Source organism: Piliocolobus tephrosceles, chromosome 18 (genome assembly GCF_002776525.5).
Source record: "Piliocolobus tephrosceles isolate RC106 chromosome 18, ASM277652v3, whole genome shotgun sequence".
Taxonomy (NCBI): domain Eukaryota; kingdom Metazoa; phylum Chordata; class Mammalia; order Primates; family Cercopithecidae; genus Piliocolobus; species Piliocolobus tephrosceles.
In genome coordinates this window covers 54,874,991-54,888,274 of record NC_045451.1, presented here as the reverse complement: position 1 = coordinate 54,888,274, position 13,284 = coordinate 54,874,991, and the positions used below count along the sequence as shown (strand labels likewise).

Sequence of the window (13,284 nt, the reverse complement as noted above, 5' to 3'; positions counted from 1 at the left end):
ATGATATTTCATATTAACTCTTCATTTTCAAGAGCAGATCTTAAGTTACAGTCCAGTAGACTTCTTACTCTCTTACTTCTGTAAGATTAAACACCTCCGAAACAGACAAAATTGACCACACCGCTTCCCCTCAACTTCTAATATGATAGCACAGGATGCATCTATCACAAACAATATAACAAAATTCTAATATAGCAGTTTATTTGGGTTGGTAATAGCTTTTGGGCTTTTACTATAAGCATACTTCATAGCACGATGTTTTATGGTATAACTTCCAGTATTAGACTAGTGCAGTTCTTTTTTGCATAAGCATGTTTCAAGGGCATTAAAAATATAAGCCTTAATAATATCTCCTTTCCTGTTTTCTCAAAGCCTAAAATTATGTGTGTATACATACATGCTTTCATAAATATGCACATATATACATATACATACATGCATACATGTATGTGATAATGTCTATATATACATGTATATATGTGTGTATATACATATGTATGTGTGTGTATACATATATATATGAAAACTTTCAGTGCTTTATGGAGATAAACATTTAAGCAAAGTTAAGGCCTAAGACAACTAAAATATTATCCAGCATGTACTTCAGTTGGTCACCACTTATTGTCACCCAGAAAAGATAGATTCCTAAGAGAAACAAGAACCAGAGTAAGTGAATTTTTATAAAGGTGACAGTGACAGAAAAAGATTAGAACATGACCTGCTTGAGGGCAGTGAGGTCTATGGTTCTGGTCCATTAGAGCTAGGGGATCAGTGAACAAATGGCATGGTCCTACTTAAAAGAAGTAAAGATAGATAGGTAGGGGCACGAAAAATAATCCACGCCTACATAAAAATCTTGGTTATCTAGCTCTATGGCTCTCATAATGGCAAGTAACACCCCTACAATATATTTTAGGTATGTTCAGGGTTGTCACAAATTATTGGTGGTGATAGTGGTGGTGTGCTATTGGCTTTTAGTGTATATAGGGGGAGGCAGTCCAATTTAATGATGAGTTTTTCTAAAAATATTCCATATAAAGTTTATGTGTCCTATTGAACTAAATGTTATAAATATCAAACTGTAGAATCTGGTACATAATTTTAAGAATTTTATTTACATTCCCACCAAAAGCCAAGCAATTTATAATAATAGTTTAATTATTTCATGTACTCTATCTTCTAACTCTAGAATTGATAGACTATAATGTTGATAGAAATTAAACTTAAGACCAACTCAGCACCAAATCAGTAATTTTTATTTTCGAAGTATTTTACTTATTGACAATACAGTGAGTAACCTGCATCTCCTGAAATAGAATTCATACTAGTAACAACATGGAAATGTTCCAGAAAGTAATTTTGGGATTTTAGTGGAGCATATCAATGGTATTTACTCTCTCATTTGCAAAATATTATACTTTAAAATTTTCTCCACTCCAAGAGTCTACATTTGACTTGGCAAATTTTCCCTATACCATTAACTTCCTTCTTCCGGTTTTCACATACAAATAAGTCTGGGTGGTTAGTATCTCAACACTAGTTTAAGTCTATCCCTCATTCTTCCACTTTCTTGCACGGGATGTCTTCTGATGTTTTATTTGTCTTAAATTCAAATTTATTCATCATATATTCATACAAGCGCTGACTTTACTATGTCTAGTAAAGTTATCCCCAAGCATTAGTAGTGAAATACACATTTTATTACTCATTACTTTTATTAGCTTTTAAACATTACAACTATATTCTGTAATTATTTATAAATGGCTTTTGAGGATAATAAGGGAGTAACGAAGTATTTGTTTTTAAAAGAGGACAGAGTCTAAGAGAGTCAAGGATCAAAGTCTGGTCCATGATGGCTACTCAGTGTATAAGAGAAGACAGCAAATCACAAGCCTTCTACATTTACCTCTGTACTGCTTCATTCCATGACTATCACGTATTAGTTGATACCATGATGGCCAGAAAGAGTTAACTCCCCTACCTAACTAATCTAACTTTCTAAGAGGTAGCTGGATGAGGAGTCAGGAGACCAGGTTTCTAGTTTCTGCTCTGCCACTGCCAGTGTGACCTTTAGCAGTTCATCATGATCACTGCAGGTCCCCATTATGTCTGCAACTGTAAAATGAGGACACAGGAATAAATTACTTTTAAGGTTCTTTCCAGCTCTATTAAAAAATGCATAATCTTGATCCTAAGACTTAGGCACTGATAAGAAGAAACGGATTCCTTTAATAAATGTATATAAAATGTATCCTGTGGGTCTCAATTATATTTCCAACCACAATATTTCTTTTAAAATATTCAGTCTAGTCAAGTCTTTAAAAAATGCCATGCCTTATAAAAAATGAAAATGTTTCCTTAAAAAAAGCATCCCTACACTTTATGTAGTGAGCACATTTATGATGAGAACATAGTCTCTATTCTGAAGGGTACATCTACTTTTCTATCACCATTCTCCTTACTTTGTAAAAGTTACAGTTTGGCTGTGAATATCTGAAATAAAAATGATCTTATCTGCTTTTCCTGTCATATATTTTTGGCAGTTCTAACCTTCCACACAGAGGTTTTCTAAATTCTAACAGTCTACAGAACTAACAATTCAACAAAATCTATGTCCAACTAAAAACTGACTATAAATAAGATGTTTAATGCTATGGCATGAATCAGCTTCTTGCTCAAGTAACTTATTTACAACCAATTTTGCCCTAGAGCTTTTGAAAAACACAATAGAAATCTGTTAAATTGGCAGTCTTGCTGAACTTCAACTATTTTATCTAGCTTGGTCCACTGTAACAGTAATTGAGAGGTTCTCTTTGATGAAATGCGTTTTTGATTTGGAGCATAGGTACAAAGATCAAATGCACCATATCCCTTATTTAGATGGCTTCTTGCTATTCCTTCTCTTGAAAAGGACATATTAATATATAAGGCCTAGGAATGCCATTTAACGCCAAACATACGTACGCTTTAGGAAAACACTTAAAAATGCAGCGCATTGGCCGGGCGCGGTGGCTCAAGCCTGTAATCCCAGCACTTTGGGAGGCTGAGACGGGCGGATCACGAGGTCAGGAGATCGTGACCATCCTGGCTAACACGGTGAAACCCCTTCTCTACTAAAAATACAAAAATTAGCCGGGCGAGGTGCGGGCGCCTGTAGTCCCAGCTACTCGGGAGGCTGAGGCAGGAGAATGGCCTAAACCCGGGAGGCGGAGCTTGCAGTGAGCTGAGATCCGGCCACTGCACTCCAGTCCGGGCGACAGAGCGAGACTCCGCCTCAAAAAAGAAAAAGAAATGCAGTGCATTAATAGTAAGATGCATACATTAATACATTCTTATTTGGTTTTCAGGAGAAACCATTATCACTTTTTAAAAAATATTGACCACCTGTTACATGTAAAGTGGGATTGAATTTCTCAAACTTTGACTATAAGACTTATTTTTGCTAGGAACATATCTAATCCTTAACACATATTCATTAAACAGGTATACAATCAAGTCTTTAGTATCTTTATCTGAATGACATATAAACTCCTGCAAAATTTTCATACCAGGTTTGCTTACTTCTGCCACCCAGCTCATTTCTGGGCTGTCTGCCCATTTTCCCCACCTCCTCACAAATGAGTTTTGGTGTTTGAGGTATGAAAGCTCATTTAAAAATTAACCTAAACACAAGAAAATAATTAGAAAGGCAACTTGCCCGCAACAACAATGAAAATCTTTTTTAAACCAAACATGCAATACATTCCAAAGGCAAACACAAATGACTTTTTAAATAACCATGATTTTACATTATCTTTGCCTCTACTTCTCTCATTAACATGAATAATTCAGAGTACTTACTATACATGGTGAAACTGTTTCTCCTCAATAATTCATTTTTAGTATACAGAAAAATAAGATGTAACATGTTCTTATGTAATATCCAAAGGTTTTAATTAGACTATATTTTTAAAGGCAACTTTACTTTCAAAATGATCTGTAGTTTGGGTTTATTCTGTCGAAAGTCATTCTTCTAAGTTAGGAGAATCTTAACGCTTTCAAGGCAAAGAGCAGTATAGAATAGTATAGCCGGTGATAATGCCCCACTTTTTCTTGGTTCCTGATAATCTTCAAGTACATACCAATTATTTACAAAGTGTGAAATCATCACTATCTTTTTCCTCAAAAAATACGAAAATGCTTTGGGACATTGCGCCTGTGTTTGAGTGAAAAGAATTTTCCTAATGTGCTGGCTATGCTAAAGGAACAAAGGATTTACTATGTAACTAAATTTTGAATGATAAAATACCCTAATATTGAAGTTCTAATTAGAGCAAACACCCTTAAATGGGAAGCCTTTCTTGGATAGGGAACTGAATATCTCAAACCTTGCTTTACTGATGACACCAACAAAACAAAGAGTGTGAATCTATCTGCTGATTACATCCCAACTCATCCAGATTCCCAAATTCAAATATAAAGAACACTATACAGGTAAACATGTTATTCATTACCTATCTCACCTCCTATGCTATTCATATGCAATACTGATGTGGGAAACAATGTGTATTTCTTAGGTTTATTGAATTTGGAGTTTGTAAAAGTAAGTTAGTCTCTTATTTGGTGAATTCTTCCTTGGAAGATGTTACACTCTCCTGGAAACCACACAAGGTTTCTGAAGTCACGGGGCTGTTTAATGCCCTGCTTCAGAGCATCAAATGCTACCCTTGTGACCAGAAAGAAAGGAAAAGAAGGTCATCAGGAGGGTCCTGCAGCTGCACTAATTTCCAGCTTCTCTCTGGTAACAAAAAGGTTGGGGTGGGGGGAAGCAATCAGAGTTTTACTGGAGTATACACCAGCCTTGGCCAAGTGCTTTGAAACTTTTAGAATGTCTTCTTTCACTGAAAATAAAAGAAGCAGAGCTTATGGTGTAATAAGCCAAACACAGCAGTTACTGAACTTGGGTCAACACTGGATACCATTACAGCTTTCAGGATAGTCATGGGAATGTATGAAATGAGTAAGTACGTTTTGATACCTGTGAAAAGAAAACATTGTGCTGTAAGTGAGTGGGAGAGGACAGATGGTTGGTAATGATTTGAAACATTTATGTTTTTGGACTATCACCAAGCCTCTGTATTAAAAAATATGGTGTTTAGTACATACCAACATCTATATGCAAGGTGCTCATTTTCTGGAGGACGGTACTGTAATGAAGGAGATAAAAACCAAATGAGGTAGGAGGAACATTCTTCTCATTTTCTGGGGGCATTTAGTGTGTGCTATTTCTTATTGACTATGTGCAATCTTAATGCTTTCCATACGATGAGAGGATTTTAATTTTTCCTCAATTACTAGTCAACTAAGTGCCTAGGAATCTGTTTGCTCCTATGGTGTAGAATTGTAATATTGCTTTGTAAATTTGATTCACTTTGATTCAAGCTCTTAAACCCTTTGAGCAATAATAAAAAGCGGTAGTTCAGGGTGCTCTTGCCCATGAAAAACAATAGCATTCACCTTATCCTCACGTTCGTTGGCAGGCATATGGTGTTATGATTAGGTACTGCAATTAGCAGGTGCCCGGCAACTGAATCAGAAGACAGACAAATACTAAATATGGTCACACTGCATTTAGGTGTGTATATGTGAGTTGAAAAGAGGCCCACGGCCTTCAAACCAAGAGGAATAATAACAATGTAAATAAAATTGTACAAAGATAGATTAACGCAATTCTGAGGTTACAGCGAAGAAAAATAAACATTGGTAATACTCTCAATTATCAGAAAAACTGCAAAAAGGGAGTCCTATTAAGCATCCACGGCGTTTTGATTTGAATCTGATAGCATAAGAGGGAGAAAAAAGTCACACACACATTGTATATTATTCACTTGCCATCGCTTTCAAAACGCTGGGAATTATTCAGGCACAGTTTGTTTGTGGGAGGGAGCTGGGGGTGGACCGCAGAGAGAGAAAGGAGGAAGGCCTGCAGCTCTAGACTTAGCACCTGTAAACTTAGTTGGAAATAACTCCTGACAGGCATCAACCATAACACCTTCTAACAGAAACATGCTGATAGGCAGGATGTTCAAATGGGGCAGAAGAGGCAGCGGGTAACGCTGTGAAAGTAACAGCAGCAGAAACAAACACACCATTCCTTCTCTCCCCAACCCACTTGCAGCCCCCTCCTCAGATCACCTCTCCCAGCCCCTCTGCTCTGGCCACGATCGTACCTGGCCTCCCAGTCCCCCTAACTTCCCTTCCACCTTGCTCTCAGCCTGCGCCCCAGCCTGAGCCAGGTCGCGGAGTTTGAGACTGACGCAAAGGAGGCACCCCCGCAGCACAGATGCTCGTCTTTCTGCCACACACACGTTGGAGGACTGGACAGACTGGCAGCAAAAACTCAAGGCTGTTCCTGCCGTTCTCTTTCCAACCTCTGCCTGCCCCAAGCGGGGTCTGACTCCGCAACTGTGGCGTCCAGGGTGCCCCGCTGGGGCGCAGGAAGGCAGCTCAGGTAGCTGACAAGTTCACGCGGCCGTCCTTCTCCAGCGCCCCCTCAAAGTCAGGATCCCCTCCTGCTCCCGCCTCCCACCTCCTGTCCTCCATCCACTGAAGTGAAGGGAAGTGGGTTGGAATACTGGACGCCGGGGAGAGCGGAAAAGGAAGATGCCTCCCGCATCCCCAGCGGCGAAGCACCTGGAAAGGTGAGGCCGCACGTCCCCGCCCACCAGAGCCCGCTCCCGGCGCGGGTACCCAGCGGCGCCCTGTCATCTCTGCCCCTCCAGTGCGCCCAGCCCCAGCCCCGGCTCCAGCACGGTTACCTCGCGGGCCGCTGCCGGGCGCTTGCAGGTGCTGCTGTTCCAGGAGCGCAGCTTCGGAGGAAACTTCCCCGCGCTCCAGGGCAAACTCCCGCGCACTCCTGGCAGCCGTGAGGTGGCTGAGAGCTGAGCGCGGCGACAGGAGCCGGGGCAGCCCGGAGTCGGGCGCTCACCCTGGCCCTGGCCCTCGCACGTCCGGCCGGGCTGGGGCTGCGGCGCCGCCTCCGCGCCCGCTCCCCCGCCCGCCCGGGCAGCTCCGCCTCCCTCTTTTTCTCTCCCTCGCGCCCGCTGCCTGCCCTGCCTTCTCCCGCTCTGCCTTTGTGGCTCTCTCGTCCCCTCTTTCCTCCGACTTTCTGGCCTCGCCTCCGCTGGCCACTCACCCTCCCTCCTAGCTCCGCGTCCCAGGGCTCACGTAACACCCCATGCCCTGTCGAGGAAGTGATTACCCTCGCAGTTCTTTCCCAATTCGCCCTCTCCTCTCCCCTGCCCTGGGGTCTTCTCCTAGCTTTTCTAGAAACGCAGTCCTGAGGGGTACATCCATAGGTTAGAAGGCTGTCGCAAACATCAACTCCCAAGTCAGAATGTGTTTTGCTTTACAGACTGGAGGTGATGTTTGTTTGTTTTAATACATCAATTATAATAGATCAATAAAGTGCTTTTTGTAAGTACGGCTAAGTTCAGCAGCAGGTTTGTGCAAACCAGGACTCCCTCAAAATGAGCCTAGGACCCATTTATAATGTTCAAGACCCAGGAGATTTCTCAGCCTGAGCCAGGCTGAGATTTCAAAATCGGACAAGCTGAAGTTGGCGGTTTTAAAGGGCTTTGCAAAGACCAAACACTAGAATAACATTTTAAAATCATTAAAGGAAACAACAGGCTTTGGGAGGCCCGGGCGGGAGGATCGCTTGAAACTAGGAGTAAAAGGCTGCAGTGAGCTCTGATCCTGACACTGCACTCCAGCCTGGGTAACAGAGCAAGACCTTGCCTTGAAAGAGAGAGAGAGAGAGAGAGAGAAAAGAAAAAATAAAAATGGTTCGCTAAGGTTTAAACATTAGTCCTAAACATTATGCTAGCAACAATTTCACCAAACTAGGGCAAATAAAAATAAATGAATCCTTGTTTGCTTATTTTGCATTCAGATGATTTCTATAAATTAACGAAAAAAACTTTTTTTCAAAAAAAAGCATTAACTAGTTAAACCTACCTTATTACGACATTAGAATTTTGTTGCTGTTTTTGCTGAAATTGAAATATTAGCCTTATGCATTTCCAGCAGGTCTTATTCTTATTAATGGTTTAGGAATAACACATCTGGTGGCAGTGAACTTTGGTTCTTTGAAGAATTACCATTATAGAAGAATTACCATTATAGAAGAATTACCATTATAGAACTTGTTTGCCTGATGCTGGTTTCTTTTTAAACAGAGCCTGATTTTATTATTCTGTCACAAGTGTTTTATTTTCACGCATTTTTAAAAATTGGGGAAAAAACACATTTTTACCATTTTTAATGTACAGTTCAGTAGTGTTAACATACATGCACATTGTCGTAAAATAGATCTTCAGAATTTCTTCATCTTGCAAACTTGAAACGTTATCCATCAAACAGCTCCCCTTTTCCCTCTCCCCTCTAGCACTTGGTAATTACCATTCTACTTTTTGCTTCTATGAATTTGACAATGTTAGATCTCTGCTATGATTAATATCCAGAATCTATAAAGCGCTCCTACAACTCAACAACAAAAAGTCAAATAACCTGATACAAATGGGCAAAGGACTTGAATAGAAATAAGAGTTTAATTTTTTAAATTTGTATATCTGCTGGGGTTTTTTGTTCTGTTTTGTAGGTTTCTTTTTATTTCAGCTTAATTGTAAAGGAGTTTTAAAGTTATGAATGCCATATAAACACATTATTGAAAATTTGGAAAATAAAAAAAAGTAAACAAATCATTCCACAAAAGCAAACCATTGTAATACAACTTGCTGATTTATTAACTTTTAACCCAGAGTCAGTCCTTCATATAGGACAGATCCTCATTTTCCAATAGAATAAATGTTTCTTGAGTTGAACTTTTAAAGAAACAAGCTAGTGTTCCTTGAGCTGTATTTAACTGACACATGCCTGGTAAACAATTGATGAGTGCTCCTTGAATGAACTAACCATTTAACTTATTCGGTCTTGGTTTGGTTACCTGTGTATCCATCCATCTTCTATGAATTCTTGGAGTTGGTACTATCCATGATATCACAGCAGTGAGGAAATTCAGGCCAACCTCATAATACCTGAACTCTACTTCTTGCCTGTTGCAAGACATGCAAATTTTGTGGCCTGTGCCTTCTCTGAAGTTGAGCAAGAATATCATTAGAACTGTATTTGAATATAGTTCTATGCTCAAAATGAGCATAAATTGAAAAGTTTTAGTAGCTAACGGGGGAAATGGGCATGATCAGGTCAACTTATTGAATTTGCTTGATTGATGAACTACTAGACATTGCTAGTCCATTATGGGGTTTTCCAGTCTTTAGAATCTATTTTATTCACTTATCTATCACAGCAATCAAATACTTATAACTGTGGCTGTCTTTCATTCCTAGACCTCTGTTTAAAACTGATTTTAAAAAGTTGAGGCCGGGCGCAGTGGCTCAAGCCTGTAATCCCAGCACTTTGGGAGGCCGAGACGGGCGGATCACGAGGTCAGGAGATCGAGACCATCTTGGCTAACACGGTGAAACCCCGTCTCTACTAAAAAAAATACAAAAAACTAGCCGGGCGAGGTGGCGGGCGCCTGTAGTCCCAGCTACTCGGGAGGCTGAGGCAGGAGAATGGCGTAAACCCGGGAGGCGGAGCTTGCAGTGAGCTGAGATCCGGCCACTGCACTCCAGCCCCTGCAATAGAGCGAGACTCTGCCTCAAAAAAAAAAAAAAAAAAAAAAAGTTGAAGAATTACTATTATAGAAAATTGAATTTTATTAATATCCGATGTTGATGAATAAAAGAACAAAAAATTACCTAAAAATGTATACCAAGCACCAGTATAAGATGCATCTTCTCATGCCATTTGATTGGAAGTTATATTGCTATGTGAATATATTACCTTTTAATTTTGGAGTTAAACTAATTTAATTTTACACAGTGAATTGTTTCTAAGACATTGATTCACAGCATGTTTCTAAACTCTCCAGTCTATTTATTTTGTTTAGTTCTTTCAATTTCTTAAAATGTTTAACTATTGACTGCTTCTGGGCAAGTGTGAAGCTTATGGATCATTGTTCCTTTAATGAATACGTTAGTAACAATGATGGTCCATAAACGTGGTTTCTGCATCAAAACTCAAGGTATATTCAATAGCAAGAGTACCTTTATAGAAGGAAGACGTTATCATTCTCAGGTTTATTTGGACAAGACATATAATGCTGATACCATTATGCTAAGCACAATGACAAAGTTAAACTTAACTTTGAAAGTGTAACTAGTAGTATAAAGAATGACTTCAGTGAGCTGCTCACACAGACGAAAAATGTGTGTAAGGTGACCTGGGGTAGAAAGGTAGGAAAAGAGTAGGAAAGGATATTTTCCTGGTTTCCTTATGTACCAAAAAACAAAACAAAACAACTAATTTAAGGTATCAGCATGACACTGCTAAGGGATACTTCTTGCTATTTTTGAGTTTATACTTTTAATCATGCAGGTGTTAATGATGACTTGGCTTAATGAATGGCCAAAGTCAAAATTCAGCAGAAATGCATTCAGCACAATATGCCAGGTCATGTGGGTGCTGCAAATACCTGTAAACCTTCTTATTTAAGACTCCAACTAATTTTTCAGGGAAAGCAGGGATATATTTATCTGGGAAGAGATATTTTTACACAAGACAATAGAGGATAGTCCAGTAGCTACACTAGCTTCCCTTCATCTTATCTTGCTTTTATTCTGTAGCATAGGAATAAAACTAGAAAAAAATGATAGAATGTGATTTATGCTGATTCATGGTCAAGTGAACACAAGCCCACTGAACCAGAAGAAGAGAGTGACAGAACTCTTGAAAGAGAAGATAAAATCCACCATATCCAGATATTTCTGGGGGAAAAAAATAAAAACAAACAACTATTAAAAATTTAAAATCACTTTTAGAAAGCTTCCATTAGTGCTATGAAATAGAAAGAGTCTTGGAGAACAGGGTTTGTTCATGTTAAGTCTTCTCTTCCTAAGCTCAGTTTCCTCATCTGCAGTGCATGAGGTCATTGAACTCCATAAGCCCTAAGGATCCTTCTGGTTTCAAAACTCCCATGATGTCTGATAAAGAACACTTACCTTGACAAAGCTCTTCAAGTCATTTTCACCTTCACATATTGATTTATCTGTGCAGTGACATTTAAAGTGAATTCTAATCAGGAAATAAAAGGCTGATGCAGACTTTTCTTCAGTAGAAGAAATTGACAACAAAAAAAATGTGAATACAAGAGAGAAACAAAGGCCTGATTACCAGAAGTCGATCTATAGGATACAGAATGTGGTATTGTACAAAGTAGAAATTCCTTTCTGAAATTTAAGAAGAAATCATTGTAGCATCAAGAATGAATAGGAGAAAGGAGAAAACATTAAGATTTTCCAGTCAAGGAGAGATCTGGAAACATAATGATTTACCTCCTGCCATAGCATGAGGTATAGCAAATTTTATAATTTGGGGTAGATCAAAATTATTGTGTGAGGAAGACATAATTTAAAAAAGATTTGATTCTGTCTTTAACATTTTTTAAGGAAGGTATTATTTTCTTAAAAATCAAGAACAAATCGAGGACCAAATATCTATAACTAAAGCACAATTTAAGTGTTCAGAAGAATATTGGGAAGAAAAAGCAGAATGCAAAGGGGAAAATGCCTTATGGAAAGAGCATAGAATTAATAGTAAATGAGGAAGAACTATGACTCCTAAAGAATTATAAATTTTAAGTTGTACGAAAAATAATACTGATCAAACAGAAAAACTAAGAGATAATTATAAGTAAATAAAAATGAAACAAGATGTGTTGACATTATTATTATATATCAGCTGCCCCAGCAAAGCAATAATTCAAGGTCAAACAACTTAGAACAGTCAGCGCCTCATAGTCTTGGTAAAAAGAGCAGGTCAATAAATATATATTGATTGGTTGATTGAATAAGAAATGCTTGCAGTTATTTTAGGAAAATCAAAGTTGCTTGGGAAGTTATGCACGTAATTTCTTAAACTAAGCAAGTATAAATTTCCTTTTGAAATATAAAATAAAACCTTTCCTAATAGTTACTTTTAAGTCCTAAACAATGAAGTCTTATAACAATTTTTATGAGATAATGTGTGTATATAGCAAAACCTAAATTGGAAATAGATAAAATGTGGAAATATAAATGTTCTTCTGTAGAAAGAAATTATGTTTTACATTTTTGATGGTTTTTGATAGGTGATTGGAATAGGGAAAATTCTGTGTGAACAATTTACCAAAAAAATGCTATACTTTCCTCTAAACCAATATTTGGACATATAATATTTTCCAACTGGGTTCAGTTTTTGATATGGCCAAAGATAATGATACATTATTTCAAGACCCTAAGTCAAAATAAAATTGATTTGAAATGGTCTGAATTAATGAGATACCTTCCATCCTGTATGTTTTGACATTGTCAGGTAAAGGGATAAGATACTGATGGACCTTTTCTTACCAAATATGTTATTAATTAACTCACAAAGCTTGGCCTGTTTAGTCAGTATAGACACTATGTGCCGGTGTCTTGTATACAAAAATTAGCAAGATGTGATTCCTTTAAATAATAAACTCAAAACCCATATCATTAAATTTAGAAGTGGTAAGCTTACAGGAAAAAGATCTGCTGGGAGTGAATAACAAGAAAAAGGAAAAATGGCTTTGTGATTTCTATCAATGATGTGCATGTTCGTGCACGCATGTATGTGTGTGTGTATGTGTACTTGAAGGAGAGAATGCAGGTAACAGGCAAGCTGGTAAGAAATTTGATGAAATAGAGAGTATGTCAGTGATGTATCCTAAGATAAAATATAGCATTTGAGGGCACAGAGTAATTCTAAATCCATCCCCCACCCCATGCAATGAAATATTTCCTCTTCCAGCACTGGGAGTACTTGTGATATACAGCTCACCTCACCAAATCTAATATCATTTCAGCCCAGAGGGACACAGGGCGTGGTGACTGACCTAGCCTTTTTGAGGGAAGGGATTTTGTTTACTGTTCAAAGTGTGTTGTCCTTAATGGGAGGATTTTTTTTTTCAAATAAAGGTATATAATGATTTTTGAAGACTAATACATATGATGAAAAATTACTGTAAAAGAAATTTGTGCTCAGTAGCATTATAAAATAAGTATAATATTAGCAGTGTGCTACAGATATTATTTCTAATGATAATACTTAAAGTGAGTTGAAAATGAAACCAATTCAGCTTAGTATCATTAAGCTTATGTTTTTATTTAGCTAGTTATT

The 13,284-nt window shown here is 38.1% G+C and overlaps 1 protein-coding gene and 1 long non-coding RNA gene across 2 annotated transcripts in view; one reads left to right on the top strand and one right to left on the bottom strand.

Moving 5' to 3' along the window:
- Positions 1-6,977, bottom strand: part of CHST9 (carbohydrate sulfotransferase 9) — a 279,908-nt gene extending 272,931 nt beyond the window's left edge. The window contains exon 1 of the mRNA XM_023207750.2: positions 6,798-6,977. The gene's annotated coding sequence lies outside the window, so the exon portion shown is untranslated. The remainder of the gene's footprint in view (positions 1-6,797) is intronic.
- Positions 1-12,673, top strand: part of LOC111539752 — a 341,617-nt gene extending 328,944 nt beyond the window's left edge. Inside the window, exon 4 of the long non-coding RNA XR_002730765.1 lies at positions 10,731-12,673. This is a non-coding gene — a long non-coding RNA (uncharacterized LOC111539752). The remainder of the gene's footprint in view (positions 1-10,730) is intronic.
- The last annotated feature ends 611 nt before the right edge of the window (positions 12,674-13,284 follow it).